The sequence below is a fragment of the Elephas maximus genome, chromosome 6 (assembly GCF_024166365.1).
Source record: "Elephas maximus indicus isolate mEleMax1 chromosome 6, mEleMax1 primary haplotype, whole genome shotgun sequence".
Taxonomy (NCBI): domain Eukaryota; kingdom Metazoa; phylum Chordata; class Mammalia; order Proboscidea; family Elephantidae; genus Elephas; species Elephas maximus.
In genome coordinates this window covers 122,724,062-122,735,273 of record NC_064824.1, presented here as the reverse complement: position 1 = coordinate 122,735,273, position 11,212 = coordinate 122,724,062, and the positions used below count along the sequence as shown (strand labels likewise).

General features: G+C 46.7%; 1 protein-coding gene across 2 annotated transcripts in view; it reads left to right on the top strand.

The window, feature by feature from the left end:
* The first annotated feature begins 274 nt into the window (after positions 1-274).
* The window catches only part of SERPINE2 (serpin family E member 2), an 82,390-nt gene continuing 71,452 nt past the window's right edge, over positions 275-11,212 (top strand). Inside the window, exon 1 of one of the 2 annotated variants that reach the window (XM_049888317.1) lies at positions 275-296. The gene's annotated coding sequence lies outside the window, so the exon portion shown is untranslated. Of the gene's footprint in view, positions 297-681; positions 908-11,212 lie in introns of those variants that run through there. The other variant, XM_049888318.1, reaches the window with a different exon arrangement.

The following is an 11,212-nucleotide window of genomic DNA, read 5'->3' as shown; positions in this document are numbered from 1 at the left end:
TCAAAGTTGGGTCCCTACAAACAGAACCTGACGCAAAGGAACCCAGGAGATCCAGGTTAGCAAGCTGGGAGTGGGACAGGCATCCGTCTCCGGCCTCTGGAGTCTGTACCTCTCTATTGCTCACAGGGTTCCGAGGACTCTGCGAAGACCTCATGCTGTAACCCCTAGCCAGGAATAGAGTTTCCTGGATTCCCCTGTCCGCCATCTGCCTGAGGCGACACACTGCCGCTCCCCTGCCCCCGCCGAGGCAGGGAGAAGCCGGCTCTGGGGCACCGCTATCCCCATCAGCAGGGCCGGTAAGCACCCTCCCGGGGCCCTTCTATCTCTCCCAAGGGGCAGCCAAGACGGCGTGCCCCGAATCCCAGGCGTGCCTCGAGTGCCCACGAATCCTTGTGTCCCCCGCCCCCACCACCCGTGATTCCAGGGACACACGCGCACCTCGGCCCGGCTGGCGCCGCACCTCGGGGTTGACGTGTCTTCAGATCTTTTCTGAGCCCCTCCCCACGACTGGGACCCTGGAGAGGGTGGCCAGATGGGAGCCGGGCGCCGGGACGCTGCGGGTTATGGGCACACAAAGGCGGCGGCGGGAAGGCGGGGCGGGGCGGCGGGAGGCGGGGCGGCAGGAAGGGGCGGGGGCGGCGGCGATAAAGCCCCCGGCGCGCGGCCGCCAGCTCACGGCGCGGACTGCACCGGGCTGCGCTGCTTGCGTGGGGCTGCCGGGGGCTCGCGGGCTGCGCGGGCTGCGCGGGGCTGCGGAGAGCTGCGCTCGCGGCGCGGGGTTGCACGCGCCGCCCAGCTTGCCTTCCCTGACCTTTTTTGCCGCCGCCTCCGCCCCGCCCCGCCCCGCCGAGACCTGGCTCCGGCAGCCGGCTCTCGGGCTGCCACCTGGGGATCCAGAGCGAAGCCGGTGAGTACGGGCTGCGCGCCCCAGGGCTAGGGGCGGGGGAGCTGCGCGCCCCGTGGCTGAGCCCGGGCACCGGGGGCGGGAGGGGACGGTCCCTGGGGCTCCGAGCGTCGCCGGCTCTGGGCCGCGACCTTGCTCTCGGCCGGAGGCTGGGGGCCTGGGGGCGCCGAGGTCTAGGCGGAGGGAACTTTCTCACCTCCCCAGACTGCCTTGGCAAAGGCTGGGCGCGTGCCGGACCGCTCTGCCTGCCGCGTTGGGAACCCCGAGTGGGAGCCGGGCTGGGCGAGGAGAAGCCGCGCCAGCTGTGGAGTCCAGATGTGCTTGCAGCTGGGAGCCCCAGGCCGGCGGAGAGAGTCCCCGACTCCAGCGTGGCTTCTCTCCTTCCATCCTAGCTGGCGCTCGTGACCCTATCCTGAGGTCCCAACCTACCCGGTACTTTGCGTGTGCGACGCAGGAGAGGGAGAGACAAACGGACTCTTGTTACCTCTACCTGAGCTGGTGGATGGTGACCAGTGATTTTAGGGAGAGCGCTTACACTGGCCTCCGGCAACCGACTTAAACCTACTGAACAGAGCTTTGCTATTTTCAAATCTGTAGAAATGGGAATTGTGTGGTCCTGATAGTGACTTCAGGTAAGGGGAAAGTGCTCAGAAATTACTGAGCGGAATTAGGTATTATTTAATGTGTCTGGAACCGTGGTGGCACTGTGGTTAAGAGCTGTCTGCTAACCAAAAGGTCGGCAGTTCGAATCCACCAGCCTGTCCTTGGAAACCGTGTGGGGAGTTCTCCTCTGTCCTGTAGGGTCACTGTGAGTCAGAATCGACTTGATGGCAAAGGGCTTAGGTTTTTTTTTTGTCCACAAACTGAGCGGGGCAGGAGGGATGCTGTTACATAAGACAGCACTCCACCTTCAGTTATTATGGAAGATGCTATTGAAGGTTTTAGTGTCTTAATGAAAGGAAGATAGTTTTCGTCTATGCTTCTCTTGAGAAACCTCAAATGCTGCTGTGTCTTGCTTTGATCGCTTTGAAGAGGACGTTCTTTCACTTAGCATCAGCATAAAAAGGTGTTTGAAGATTTGACTTCCTCTTTCAAGCCAGGAAGCAGTTTACTTCTCTGAACTGTTCAGGAACAATTAACATCATAATTTTTTACTTTGGAGATTTTATATCCAAAGATACATGGAGGAAACGCAAGCATTACTAATTTGTATACTTTTTTTTTTTAAGGCTCACTGCAAAAATTGAGGGTACTTTTAAACCTTACTGGCATATCTAAATCAATAATTATGTGCTGTTTGCAACATTTTATCAGAAATTTCCTTCAGCTATGCAAATGAAGGTGTTAGCCTAAATCATCTAAGGTTCCTTTCAACCCCCAAGTTTTATGATGCTTTATTGAAATGATGTTTGGAAATATTATACACTGCAGGGTAACTACTGAAGGTCATGAAGATGTCATTCATCTTTTATTCTTGAAGAAGGGAATCTTTGCAAGAGATCATTTTCAGTTCCACGCATGAATGATTAAATACTAGTAAGGGATTGTTTGAAGTGGTAGAGTTGGAACTGAGAATGTGACCTGGACAGGTCTCTGGCTGCACCTCTGCCAGCCAGTCATTCTGCACATCATAGAAGACTTTGGCTCATGGGCTTTCTCACCTACTCTGGTCCCAAAGCCCACGTGGGTGATGACGAACTAGATTCTTACCTCATTGACCATCTCAAAGTCAACTCCAGCTACTCATTGCTCAAACTACATCTGAGTCTCAACCTCACCCAGGCGTGCTTAGGTTCTGAAATCAGAAACTCCAGTATCTAAGTTCCCCTAAGCCACGACCTCCTGTCTTTTTAGGTCAAAAATTTGTACTTCCATTGTAACTCTTCTTTAAGGCAGGAGATCTCCAAGCTCTTCACTCCTCTTTTCTTTCCCTTCTTTAAACCCTTCTACCAAGAAAATGGAAACCCTGGTGGAGTAGTGGTTAAGTACTATGGCTGTTAACCAAAAGGTTGGCAGCTTGAATCCATCAGGCGCTCCTTGGAAACTCTGTGGGGCAGTTCTACTCTGTCCTATGGGATTGTTATGAGTTGGAATCGACTCGATGGCAACGGGTTTGTTTTTGTTTTTTTTTTTTGGACCAAGAAAATAGAGGCCACCCAGATTGAAGGCTCTCCATGTCCTAGTCCATTCCCTGAGACAAGATTTTCCCTGTTTTCTGAGTCATTCAATGAGTGTTTTCAAGTATCTATTCTGTGCTAGGAAACCCTGGTGGCGTAGTGGGTAAGTGCTACAGCTGCTAACCAAAGGGTTGGTTTTTTGATTCTGTGCTAGGTACTTTGCTAGGCCCTAGTGATATGGTAAATATAGCAAGTCCCTGCTTTCTTGAAACCATCATTCTTTTGGGAGAAAATAGATAATTAAAAAGCAAACAACGATATGATATTATATAATATATGATAAAAAATGAGCAGAAATCAAGTTGGAATGAGGAACTTAGAGAAAGTTAGAGAGGAGTCCTCTCTGGCAGTGACTAATGTTTCCAGCTGTGTCCTGAACCCCAGCATCTCCCTCCTCAGGAATCTTACCCCTTTCTCTCATTTTTATCTCCTCTTTTATAGCAATTCTTAAAAAGTGCCTTAGTCCCCCTCAGGCCTGCATCTCCCACCTCATATCTAGTTACCACCATTCTTAAACTAGTCAACACTTCTCCAACCTCCCCTTCATTTTCAGCTCCCTGCAAGCTGGCTTCTGCTCCCACTTCTTCCCAAAGTAGGAGAAGACCCCCACAATTTCCTGAACTAGTCGTCTTGCCGGTACTCTCTAGACCTCTCTGGGGCATTTATGTGAATCTTTCTTCATTCCTTTTTGATGCTTCTTTCCTCCGTAGTTGTCATCTTCTGGTTTTCCTCCCACCTTCCTGGCATCTCCACTACCTTCTGGGGTCACCCAGGACTCTGTCCTCTCCCCTCTTCTCACTCTACATAGAGTCTTTGGGAGAATTGCATTCCCATAGCTTCAGTAGTCACCAGTATGGAGTGAGTCCCAAATGTGTCCCTCTAAGTTAGGAGCGTTCTCTGGTGTTCCAGACTCGCTTCCTGCAATGTAGTGGACTTGTCCATATCTTATAGGCAAAAAAAAAAAAACTAATTTTAGTTTTCTCTATCCCCTCCATACCCATTCCATCCTTAGCCACACTTAGTCCCTTTTTTTTTTTTTTTTTTTTTGGTATGTGTGGTGGCTCCACCATGCACTAAGGTATTAAAGCAAGAACTTCACGGTGATGCGGGGCTCCTCCAGCGCCCACAACCACCTGATCTCCAAGTCCTGTTGCTTCTCCATGCTATGAAATCCCTTAAACCTCCTCTCCAGCCACACAGGCCTTAACTTGCATTAGTCCAGAAATGGCAAAACAGCCCTCAGTGTGCCACTTCCGGCTGGCAGATACCTGTTGTTGGCCTAAGAAAAGTTTACAAAAACTGAGTTAATATTTAGAAATCTGGAGATGTCACCTGGATTTATCACTTCTCTTAAAAATCAAACAAGATAGAGTGTGAGGCCTTTCTTCCCATGTGGCAACAGTGGGATGGTAGTGGTATTCTAGTGTCTTATACTGGAGGTTGCTGGCCTTCTGGTGGCTCACTGGACCTGTCGCCCTCATTCCAGTGCCTGCCTGCTTCCTGTGGGCCTCTGAGCTAGCGACCCCAGGCTGAGATGACTATTGGCAGCCTGATGAGTCCTTGATGGGGCATTGCACAGGATCCGCCTGGTTTTCCTGTGCTGATTTTGGGCCCCTTCCAGCTATCTTCCACGTTACTACTGGGGTGCCTGCCCTCTCCCCCTCCTCCATCCAGACCTGCTGTGTCCTGCCTGGTGAAAATGCAATGCCTTCCTCTTGCCTTTGGGATAAGCCTGGCCTCTGAAGGAGAGGCTGTGTATCTCAGGCTCTGTCTCTCGGGTTGACAGGAGCTCCCTGTTTGCATGTGGTGTTGTCTACATGTGGTCTTTCACCTGAGTTTCCCAAAATGCGTTTGAACTGTTGTTGTTAGTTGTGGAGTTGGCTCCAACTCATGGCGGCCTAACATAAAACAGAACGAAACACTGCCCACTCATGTGCCATCTTCATTATCATTGTTATGTTTTTCATTGCTGTGGCTATTGTATCAGTCCATCTTATTGAGGGTTTTCCTCATTTTCATTGACCCTCTCCTTTACCATAGTGTCCTTTTCTAGAGATTGGTCTCTCCTGATGGCCTGCCCAAAGTAAGCAAGCCATAGTCTTGTCATCGTCACTTGTAAAGATCATTCTGGTTGTGTTTCTTCTAAGATGGATTTGTTTTTCTTCTGGTGGTCTGCGGTGTATTCTGCAAGGAGGCTGATTAATGCATAATTCTGATATTACCTCCTCTCTGTCAACACTGCAGTCTCTGCTGTTTACAAACCTTTTCCATAGACCTCGTCATGCTCCCTGTTCCTTACCACCACCTTGTCCCAAACAGCAATGGGGAGGCTGAGAATATCGAGGCACAGGGTGTCAGAGGACCCTCGACCCTTGAAACATGGCAGGCCCCCTTTAGCACATGGTGTATTCCCGAGGTCACTCAGCTGTCTTTGGACCACCCTGGTCCGGAGCTCTAGTTTCTCTCAGCAGTCAGCCAGGGAACTTTCCACAGTGATCTTCTGTCCTCTCCAGGGCTCCACCAGGCTGCTGGCCATTTGTAACGACACTGACAAAACCTAAGTCTTCTCCAACCCCTTCCAACCTCCCCTGCCTTGTCCTCTTCCTTAACTTTATTTTCTCAAAAATCTGAACTTCCTGTTGTCTCCCCATCCCTGGCTGCTCCTTGCCTTTGCTCCTGCTCCACCTCTACCTAGAATTCCCTGTTTCTTTCTACTTTGTTCATGGTCTGGCTGCCTTCCCTGTTTTCAAGACTCAAGTCTGATATTACCTGTTCCCAAAAGTCTTTCCTGGCAATCACTACCCCACACCCTGTGCATACATGCAGCATGCACACACATACACCCTACCTCATGCCTACCTTTACCATGGTTGTTACAATGCTATTTGTTGTTGTTGTTGTTATTAGCCACTATCGAGTCAGCACCCAATTCATTATGACCCCATGTACAACGAAATGAAACCCTGCCAGGTCCTGTGCCATCACAGTGATCCATTTCGGATAGGACTGTTGGGACCCTTAGGGTTTCCACTGGCTGCGTTTTGGAAGTAGCTGACTAAGCCTTTCGTCACAGTCCCTCTGGAAGCTCTGCTGAAACCTCTTCAGCGTCATAGCAACACACAAGCCTCCACTGACGGGTGGTGGCTGCATATGAGGTGCGTTGGCTGGATGTCGAATCCAAGTCTCCTGCATGGAAGGCAAGAATTCTACCATGGAGCCACCACTGCCTCCTACTGTGTTACAGCATCGTGTTTTACCCACTGGGCACTAAGCACCATGAGACAGTGCTTGTGTTTTCCTTTAATTTGCATCAGCAGTGGTATGTGGCCCAAAGGCATCTAATGGGTGTCTGAACTAAATCATATTCATATTTTTCATAAGTTAATTCCACATTTTATGGAAGGGTACTTGTATTTCAGGCTTAAACCAGAGCCCTTTGCCCAGATCCTCACCCCTCCCTCTGGTACTCCTGAATTTAATGTGTATCTCCACACTTTTTAAGTCTTTGATTAACCATGTCTTGCAAGATGGAGCATTGCTAAGAAAAAAGCAGAGGTTTGACACAGAAGAGCTTCTGTGCCTGCGTTCACTTCGCTTATCCTCATCTGAACCTCTTTTGGTTTGGTTGTGTCTTCCTTGAGGACATTGGCTGGGCTGCACTTTGCATTTCATGGTTTATACAAGGTAGGAGACGGTTTTCTGGTTTATTTCCATTATCCTTCTCAGTGATGATGATATGTGGCCTCTTGCTGACCTTTCCCTTTTTTTTTTTTTTTTGCCTAATGTCTTCAGTCAAGTTCAATGGAAAGAGCCCTGAGTTGACAGAGGGCCTAGACTGTGTCATTGACTATCTGTACAGTTGACCATCTAGACCTCAGTTTCCTTGTCTGTACAATGGGTATGTTGATTTAAATGATCTCAAAGGCATCTTTTCCTTTAAAAACAAAAACTATAACTTCTTGGCTTACTTTCCTTTCTGATCCAACTTTCTCAGAAATGTCAGGTCCAAATGTTTTTTTTCTTAAATGTATTGTTCTTTGTTTGCCTACCATGAAGTTCTTGTGTCTCTATTTTTTTTTAAAACCTATTCTTACTACCCTATGAAATCATTCTTTAATCCCCATTAGCTTGGCTCTTTAGTACACAGAAATGGCGTTGAAGGCAAACATGAAGATTTAGCTTGTTTTCCCATATGAAACCATTTATAAAAATGTTAAATAAATTTGGTCCCGTTATGCTTGGGCCTTCTTGGTGAAACCACTGTTCTCCACCCATAAATGTGCACATCTTTTCTTTCCAAAACCATGAGTAGATTCATGCCATATCTGAAAATCAAGGTTGGGTTTTAAAAGATGTCCTTAGGTGTGGAATAATAGAGTCAAATGCAATAAACTATTTCTTCAGGTGATTTCTTATCTATAAGTTCATAATTTGTCTAAGTACACTGAAAGATTTTGTTGTTGTTTTTAGTTGCTGTTGAGTCAGTTACAACTCTTGGCAGCCCCTTCATGTGATTTTATTTCGCTTCTGAGCAGTGCTGCCTTCTCCAACAGGCCATGTCTATTTACACTTCAGTGATTCTGCCATTTTTCTGCTGTCAGATGGCTAGGTCTGGCAGTAAGCTCAGCCCAGAGAAGCTGTGCTCCTCTCTGTGGCTCTGTTCATGGATGGGAATGGCTGCTGAGCCTAAGCAATGCCCTGACTATTCGTATTTTGGCAAACATGTTCCCACTTGCACCCTTGAGTTCTTTCAGGGGTTGGGGTAGATGCTGTAATTCAGGATCAGATGAGGAACACCCTGTACTCTTGCCTCAGTTTGACCTCAGACTTTGCCCTTTGCTTCGGAATATAATTTGAAATTAGAATTTACCGTGTCTTTCTATTTTTGTCTGTTAATTTTTGGGAGGAAGATAATGTGGAAGAGATTTTAATGTAAAAAAAAAAAAATCCTCTAAAAAGGCAGAAAAGATTTCTTGTCATGGCTGCAAATCTTGGTAAATGAATTTTGTTTCTGTTTCATGTTTCCTTTCCCAGTGGTAACCTGGGGAATTTCTCTTGAGAGCATACCAAATATAGCATCAGCCCCCCGCTTCCCTCACTTTCCCCTCCATATAGTGCCAGCTAATAGAAATATGGAAAAACTAGCCACTTGTTTTTATCCCAGGTTTTTATGGGCCAAATCCTGGAGGCATGTGTGGGTGTGGGTATGTGAGACAGAGTTCAACACCACATACAGAGCCCATTCGAGAAAGAATAAAGAGACTGCAAATGAAAATATGTTTTTCTTCCTTTCTTTGGAGGAGACACTATATAAACAATGTCAGTGTTTGCTTCTTTTACTAAAATTCCAATTTTACCCCTTGTTTTTAAATGAGGACTCCACATAGGAAGAAATTATTTTGATTGAGGATGTAGTCACTGTTCAGATTATGTGAGCTATTAACGACTTCATTATCTTTGAGGGAAAAGTACAGAAATGCAACTCAAAATAATGCAGGCAAAAACCTAGGGTATAACAGGAGGAGGTGTTGACTTACATTGCTTCATGGCAGAGAGGGCTCTGGCCCTGCAGGTGGCTGGAACCAGAGACTCAGGGAGGGCCTTGAGACTCTTTTCTCTCCCTCTGTGTCTCTTGTCTCTGCTTCTCTCTACAGGTTGTCTTTGTTCTCTCGTAAGAAGAGCCCATGACTGCGTGTCTTTTACAGCTTCATGATCAAAGTGGAAAGAGGAGCTTCCCTACTAGTTCCAGTTGGAAAAATCCTAGGGAGGGATTCTCATTGGATGAGTTTGGGTCATGTGTCCTTCCCCGATCCAGTGGTTGTGCCCAGGGGAATGGGGCCCTGGATTGGCCAAGTCTGGGCCACATGTTCAACCCTGTGGTCAGGAGGGGAAGAAGTATTGAGAGGAGTGTGCTGCCCTAACTGCCATTGGTATTTATTTCCAGTTGGCTGAGGCTCTGTGTTATCTCCTTGTGCCTCATGCCTGCCTAGAGGACAGGTACTAATATCATTCCCACTCATCCGGGTGTGGAAAGGAGGGTGTGGAGGAGCCGATGTGTCGACAGCCACACAACCTGTGTGTGTTGATGCCAGTGCCTGAGCCCAAGTCTGTAAATGTATGAACTGTGAGCTGAATTTTCAAAGATTTACATCTCATCAATATTTATACCTTCTTAAAAAGAAATTCCTATCAAACGACATGCCTCCTTTCAAAAGACCATGTTCTCACTTTGATGCATGATACCCTTCAGAAACACAGCAAAAACACACAAGATGGAAAGAGGCCAGTACATTTGTGTGATGATTGAAGTAATGTTTTTCTGCCATTTGTCCCCAATTCTTCATTAGGCACTTGTTTTTTTCTGGGATTTGAATCTAAAATTAGTACTGACCTTTGGATTGAAAAGGTAGAGTGTATTTGCCCAGAGTCCAAGTGAGTTACTTAGGCTGAGCTGGATGAATCTCAACGTAACCAAAGAATAAGTATGATGGTGATTTTTAAAAGATGTTGAATTGAACTCCACAAATGTGGGGAGACTTTGCTTAGAACGATGCTTGGGGTTTAACTTTCCTTTTTCTAAATTTCACAGTTACCTTTATTTCAAAATTTGGCACTTCTAAATAGTAGACATTGTTGCTTGTTATTCTCTCTCTCTTTTTTTTTTTTAGACTATAGTGTAGCAGTTAAGAGTATGGAGGATTTGCAGTCGATTGACTTTGGTTTGAATGTAGACTTTATCGGTTACTAACTGAGGGCATAAGCAAGTTACTGAATTTTCTCCAAGCCTTAGTTTCTTCATCTCTAAATTGCATGTAATGGTGCCACCTCCAGGCTATTGTGAGGATGAAGTAGAGAGTATCTCTTAGCTGCTAAACACAGTGACTTGGCACAGGCTGGCTCATGGAGCAGGAGGTGGCCTTGGCTGTGGTGGTGCTGTATTTGTGGTACAGGTGAACAGCTCACTCTTCTAAGATGTGTGTTTTCATTGTGTTTTTTGACCTGGTGAATAATCTACTTGTTCTGTGTTCGCATGCTGCTTTTGCTCCTGTAATGCTCTCGGTGGGCAGCTGGTCGTCTGTCCTTCAGGCAGGTTTCAGGCTCTTCACAAACTGGCCACGGAGCAAAGGATGCCGGGTCAGTAAATGACCTCTCTGTGACTCCACCCTTGTGTTTGTGAGGAGCCGTGTTAAAATAGAAGGTTCCATGGGCTAGTGTATGTTGCAAGCCAGCCCAGCCAGGCTGGCGCTTTTATTTTCCTTTCTTATGTTAGTTTTGAAGAATGAATAAATGTCTATGCAGTAGGAAAGGTAGTGTATTTGGTTTAATATTTAGGTCTTTGCAAGTGTAGCATTCAGAGCCTTCTCTTTTCATCCTTGTTTTTCAGACTGTGAACGTTATTCCACTGTGTCTGATGATGTCTGCATACCCAGAAGTAACCATTTTAAACACGTGCTGAACATATTTAAAACATGTGACCATCTCATGATGATTTGATTCCTCCATTGTAAAAAAGAGTTCTAAGAATGTTGGGTTAACTTCAGCAAACTTTCCTAGGTAGGAAATCTGTGTTCTGCTGCCACTGGTATGAATTTTTAGGATTTGACTAGCAGATACTCACTCGGAGTTCCATACAGCCCTGTGAGCCTGTGCCTACACCTGGAGTGTAGCTGTGACTTTGAGATGGTAGATAACTCAGTGCCGTGGAGTCAATTCCAACTCATAGCAACCCTATAGGACAGAGTAGAGCTGCCCCATAGGGTTTCCAAGGCTGTAATCTTTATGGAAGCAGACTGCTACGTCTTTCTCTTGTGGAGCTGCTGGTGGGTTCAAACTGCCAACCTTTCATTTATCAGCCACACACTTAAACCGCTGCGCCACCAGGACTCCTTGAGATGGGAGATGCCAGGCCATTTGTGTGTTTGATGACTTAGTTATAAGGCAACATTTGTCCTAAAGGTGTGACTTTTTCTGAAATTAATTTACTAAAAGACTCATATTAACCTATGTCCACCCAGTGTTACTTTGTTAATAACGTATTAGCTAAAATAGCAATTTGGAAGATTGGTGGACGATGGTGATGTACGCAGAATAAACCCATGCTTGTGCAGCAAGGTGGTAAATCATGAATACC